Source organism: Pinus tabuliformis, chromosome 8, assembly GCF_031772625.1.
Source record: "Pinus tabuliformis cultivar Carrire ecotype Pingquan chromosome 8, CPIR1, whole genome shotgun sequence".
Lineage (NCBI taxonomy): Eukaryota > Viridiplantae > Streptophyta > Pinopsida > Pinales > Pinaceae > Pinus > Pinus tabuliformis.
This window is the reverse complement of record NC_142294.1, coordinates 684,941,791-684,948,161: the sequence shown is the minus strand read 5'-3', so window position 1 is coordinate 684,948,161 and position 6,371 is coordinate 684,941,791. Positions and strand designations below refer to the sequence as shown.

General features: G+C 36.3%; 1 long non-coding RNA gene across 1 annotated transcript; it reads left to right on the top strand.

The window, feature by feature from the left end:
* The first annotated feature begins 2,721 nt into the window (after positions 1-2,721).
* On the top strand, positions 2,722-5,138 carry LOC149237433 (uncharacterized). Its single transcript, XR_016245268.1, has 4 exons — positions 2,722-2,986; positions 3,078-3,381; positions 3,483-3,591; positions 3,702-5,138. It is a non-coding gene; the product is annotated as an uncharacterized LOC149237433 (long non-coding RNA).
* Positions 5,139-6,371: the final 1,233 nt, after the last annotated feature.

Here is a 6,371-nt window from a genome sequence, read left to right as displayed (position 1 = left end):
GAATTGCTCATGAATTAGGAAGGGGAAGGATTTCTAAATCTCAATAATTCATGTACAAGATTGTACATCTACTTCTTTTCCTTCTATAGATTCTAAACATCTTCTTGAAGTTCCTGCACTTGTTTATGTTCCTTCTTCCTTTCCTCCTTCACTTTGTCCCATCTAAGTCTCTATAACATTAGCTCTTACACCCAAGCCTACTTAATATTGTTCATGATTTCCTTATGTTAACTTAGTGGGATTTCCCCTTTTATTTAGTGATGGTGCTAAATGTCTCTATTTACTTAATTCTATAAACAAAAAATTTGTTTCAAAATGATCATCTTTCTCAATTTTGGGCCATATTGTCTTGGCTATTGTTATAACAATGTCATCAACACATTTTGTAAATTCTCCCGGGTCTCTTTCTTCTTTTCATCTTTAAGTTGTACTACCCCAGTTACTAGTTCTTGTGTGACAACAACACCCTTGAAATGTTCTTGTGTACCATCAATTGGTTCTCCACAGGTTGTTCTGCCTCATCTGTTGGTTATTGTGTGATAGCAACATCGTTTGTAGGTTCTTGTGCACTAACCAATTAGTTATCCATAGGTTTCTCTACCTTAGTTGTTGGTTCTAGTGTGACAACAATATCGTTGGCAGGTTCTTGTGTGCCATCCTATAATTCCATGTCTTCCCCCTCAAGTTTCGTTTGTACTCCAACTGAGACAAACTTTGGCTTCTGTATATCATTGTGTGCATACCCAACCTCACTAAAAATCTCCCCACAAACTTCACTCAACAAGTTTTCAGTCTCTTTAATTTTGGATGGGAGGAGGATGCATTCATCATTTCAACAACCTCGACAAGGGTTTATAATATTGAGTGTTCTTTGCTCTAATTTTTCCTTCTTAAAGTTGCAAGTATTTTTCTTAATTCAACATTTTCTTTCTTTAAACTAGCAACTTGTTGAGATAGGGGATCAATTTTGGACTTACCAAAAGGAGGGTTGTTAACATTTTTCTGCTTGAGTTCCTTCTCTTTCTCCTTGATGTTTTATTCTTTCGTCTCCTCTATATTAGCTAGCATTTTAGATGATTGGGATGGTGTTGTTGTTATAGAAGTCCTAACCCTTCTTTTTGGAAATATTCCACCCACAAAATTTTTCAATGATTATTTCTTGGTTCTTGTCCTTGGGGGTTATTGATCCATATTTATGCAGGAACGAAATGAAATACATATTTAAACAGAAACATAGAACTCCAACGAAAACTAAACTTCAATTCATTAATAACAGAATATTGAAAACTGTTTACTTGTAGAATGGAAATAAACTAGCTCACACGATGGTAGCTTATCTCTAAGAAGAGATGTGGTGGCTACATTCCTATGAAATGTGTTACAATGAGGCTCACAAGCATTTTTATTATTGAGAAAAAGGGAAAACTCCAAACAACCAAAAATATAACTCCAAGAGATGAAGCACCAAAAGTTTGTAGGCCCCATTGCGGTTAGTCGGTACACCAACTTCTCGGGGTCGTAACTTTGGCATACGATCTTTGTTTGACGCATACGTTACCTCGTTAGAAATATCTATCCAAGGACTACAAATTTCAACTAAAAATCCCTAATGTAGACAATAGGTTTGCCCGTTTTCCAAAAAATCACCTTTTAGGGCCTCAAAACAGCTCCGAAAGTTTAGGACCTGAAAAACTGCCAAAAATAGTAAATTGTGCTTCAATTAAGGAACTTGAAAGAAATAGTGTTGAAGGTCAATGTGGAATAGGCGATTGGCCACCAATATCCACCTATATCATTTATTCTTCTACAATAGGGAAGGCTTCAAATTCTGAGCTTCCCAACTATCAACTGGTTATATTAACCAATGTTTTAGCATGGAAACCCTTAATATGGGTGTTAGCACAAGAGTCTATGCTGGTGTATCAACAGGAGAATTTTCAGTATCATCCCTTCTGATCAATCCTGCCTCTTCCATCCCAACATACTCACTCTATTATTTTGATTTACTCCCTAATATTCTCAAGATGACCCTATGGAAAAAACCATCAATCATGTCCATTTTCTTCCTTATTGTTCCAATTCATCAACAATGATGAGCTTAATCAACCCATGATTTGTTATACAAGTTTTTGGATGTTTTTCTTGTTAAACAAAATTAGTCATATGCTTCAATGATTCCAGCAAGAAGTATGACATATTGATCAATTTCTCATGGCAAATGTCATATACCCCTCTTTCTCCTCACAATCTTTTTCCTATTTATGTCCCTTTTGTAGTTACCGGTTCTCATGTAATTTCTTTTTCCAAATTACATCACCTCGGGTTAGTTTGGTAAGGTGAAGTTTTTATATACTAATATATATCCCGTTCTTCCCTCATTACTTAAGTGGGTTTACATGCCACCCATTTTTTTTTTTCCCAATATAATTTATTCTTGGGAGTCCTCCCATTATTAAATTTGTTTATTTAAATGCAATTATATTCTTTTTGGGTCAGCTATATGATGCTTAATTCATAGAAATTAAAGAATTTCTATTACATGTTGATGTCCTAATGAAATTAATTTTCCAGCCCAAGAACATAATATAATTCACCTACAATGGTTGCCTTGTTCTCGTTAACTTCTTATATCATGAATCTACAGTTTAGGGATTTTATGGGGAATTTTAAATTCACACTACTCGATGCTCTGTCCTTCTGACCACCTAGCCTAATATGAGCCACATGACCCTAATCATGCGATCATCACATGCCTGTGTACTAGTCGCAAGGAATGATGGTGATGATTTTGGTGGTCGTCGGATGATGGCAATGATACCTTTACTAACCCTAACCTTTTTTCACGATCCTCTTGTAGATTTTGGCTTTGCAACTAAATGAAACTCTGCATGAGCTAACTCTTACCTAGCGTGAGACCTTACAACGAATTTGTCTTACCATTCAAAAGTGGAAATGATTCAGGAGGAGGTTTCGACTACTTGCTAGGGTAAGTGCCTCTAGCACTATGCCAAAATTTGGAGTTTCCAATGGACCGTCTGTTCTATTCACATGTCTAACTTAAATTTTGTGATTTGCAGAGGGGTTTTCTTCTCTTAGCGCGATGGAAAATCGTTACGCGAATTCTCTTGAGTTTTCTGGGCGTTGTCAGCCTCGAAGATGAGTTTGAGCTTATATTTGACATTTCTCATACCCTGGTCGTATTTCTTTTTTCTTTTTTGCTTTAAGATATATATTATTTATAAACACCTTGTTTTCTCATCTGTGCAGTGGCCATGGCGAGGTGAAATTGGATTAGTTCCAGTGCCTAGAGCTCATGGATAAGGATCCTTACCCATATACATGTCGACGTTTTGTGCAATGAAATAATAGAAAGGAATTTAGGTGAGGAAATTTGGTAACTGAATTCATTTTCACCCGCTCGGCTCTAGCCCCTGTAATGGACAATTTTAGTTCTGTTTTTTTAATATTCTATTTCTACTCAGTTAACTCTCAGGTGGATCCTAGTGGTAACATTCCAATCAAATTTCCGTTGGTTCTCTCTATGTAGTCTCGTTATAGGGTTTTTGGGAATTTCAGACCAGATGCTTACAGGTAAGGGCAATTCCTCCTTGGTGAAATTTCTATAACGTTCCATTCATAGGTGGGCTAGTTTTGTTTCCTAACCCCTAACTGATATGTCACTTCCCCAAATTTCCTTGCAGGTACGGTTTATGGAAATGGGATACCCAATAGATGATTTTTTTCTTGAATCTTAAAGTTGGAAATTTCAACGCTTGACTCTGGACACTGCTTACAGGTCGACACACCTTCCTTCTTTTGTTTGAATGAGCTCTCAATGCATAGGTCTAAGGATTGGGGCTCTGTAGCGGACCTTGTCACTTTATCAATTGCTCTACGCATTCTTCTGTTAGAAGGAGATTTTACAATCCGTCATCTTGGGGTCGACTGCACCTTCGCATGCCCCCCGGAACTTTTCTGATTACTGTGGCACTTACAGTGAACTAATTTAAAGTTTTATAGTGTATAAGATTTCAAATGTGTTTAGTTAGGTTGTGACTCGTGAATTAATGAAATATTCTCAAGATTTTGTCCCTCACTTGTTTTCTGATCTTAATAATTCTTCATGTTTGGCAATCATATAACATAGAATTTATTTTATGGTCTAAGTAACTGGATTCGTCTTAAACCCCCTACGAATCTCGAATCCAGCGAATCCGACACGATTCGGTTTGGATTGGTGTCCAAATCATATGACACGTCGTGTCTTTTTCCGACATGTCGAATCCGAGGTCGTGTCATGATTTTGGGAATCGTACACTGTTTTCTAGGACTCGCTAGGCTTAAAAAGTGACTTGCGCGGGTATGAAAAGGCCACATTTGGTCATTATAGCCACGCATGTTTTCATTTGACAAGCGTTTTGGCAGCTTCATGATCAAGTCTAGGCCCTAGTATTGACATGCTATTCATGGTAATGTTAAATTCTTAAAGTAAAAGTGACATTCTCCTTAATCTTCATTTTCATCCATTTACTTACATTTTTAACATTACCATGAAATGACTCAGGGTGTTTGAGAGTGGTTCTGGCCTCATTGGATTTCATATGGAGAAAGTAGAATTTTAGGTTTCATTCAAAATCCAGCAGACTTATCAGTTTTTCAGGATTTTAGGATTGGGGGATTGCAATGTTTCCATTGAATTTTGTCATGTATTAGGGTATAGAACTCGTATTTAATCAAGAGCACCAAACCACGAGCTTATGAAAATGTCGCTCCCGCTCCCGTTTTTGCTCCCGCTCCCCGCTTTCGCTCCCGCTCCCAAGTAACACTGTTCTTGATGATATGGGTTTGGACACCAGTGTTGAGTTGGCATTGGCCAACATGGATCTCAATTATCCAGTGCTAGAGCCTGTTAGATTTGATGACTTAGAGGGGTCAACCTCCACACCAGCAGCAGAGGCGACTATGGATACAGGGGAGGAGAAGGATGTAGAGGAGAGCAGTGGGGACCATGATGATGGGGACAATGATGCTGATTCTGATGTTGATTGTTGCCTTGAGGCTTGTATACCTGTAGTTGTTTTATATTTTCTATTTCTATTTGCCATTGGCATTGCACCAACACTACCTATGTAACACATTTTGATTTGATGACTTAATGAGAAAACTACAGTTGTCAGTGTGTTTATCTTACTATCTTGTAGTTGTAAGTTGTCTTTCAGTTATGAATTATGAATCATGATTTAATTTTTTAATAGATTTATCATTTATGTGACCAGTACCACTAACATTTATTTGAATTTTGTATGTACCATGCATGCTAATAGCTATAGATGAAGATCTATGTTTGAAATCAATAAATTTGTATCATTAATTAAAATTCGTGTAAGAAATATGATAATATATAATTTTTAATATATATATATATATATATATATAATAAAATTATATATAACGTGTCCTAACGCGTCCTGTTCCGGGGGGTCAGCGTGTCCGAATCCGACACCACGAATCTCAAATCCTACGTGTCCCGAATCCCCGTGTCAGGTGACTTAGGTTATGGTATACGATCCCCTTTGGGTCGGAACTAGCTTTGCTGCCTTAATTTGTTTGTTTTGTTTTTGTTGTTTTATTTATTTATTTAAATTAACACTATATATATGGTTCTGGTTATGGTGTATTTTTTGCATAATAACTGTGTTTTTTTGGGAAAAACTTAGTGTTGTTTCTCTTTGGATTCATACGGTTCTTTAAGTTATTAAAGAAATTTGTATAGCTAGGATTATGGATACATATAATTTTTGAGGTGTTTACCTTAACAACGTTATTGCAGCTCAGTTATTTCACTAAGTTTATGTGGCGCACATGCATACTAAGTTTCTATATATGTATGCATACAACTCAAATTTCAACTTCCCCTTTCACTGACTGCGGTTAATATGGCGTATATAATATGATTGTGTAATCTACACAAATCTACATCACCAAGTTGGAAAAGTGAAAATCTTAGATAGTATTTTCGGTCTAGCATAAATAATTTTGAAAGAAATATACTTTTTTCCTTTGTTGTTAGCTCCATGTTGGTATGTAACCCAATTATTTTTCTTCAATATCTCACTAAATTACAATTAAGGATTAAGTGGTTGTGGTGTAGAAATTTTACCAAGTACGCTTAAAGAATAAGGTGTGTGATTTCTTGCCATGCATGTAACTATATTTATTTTGTTACATCTCCCTTAGTGCTTCAAGGACTTAACCCCATTTTGTCTTGAGAGGTGACTTCTGATTGCATTAATCAAGTTGTCATGACATGTGATTGAATTATAAGAAGGAACTCAATCCTCAGGAGTCAGTGTTTTCGTACTTTACAAAAT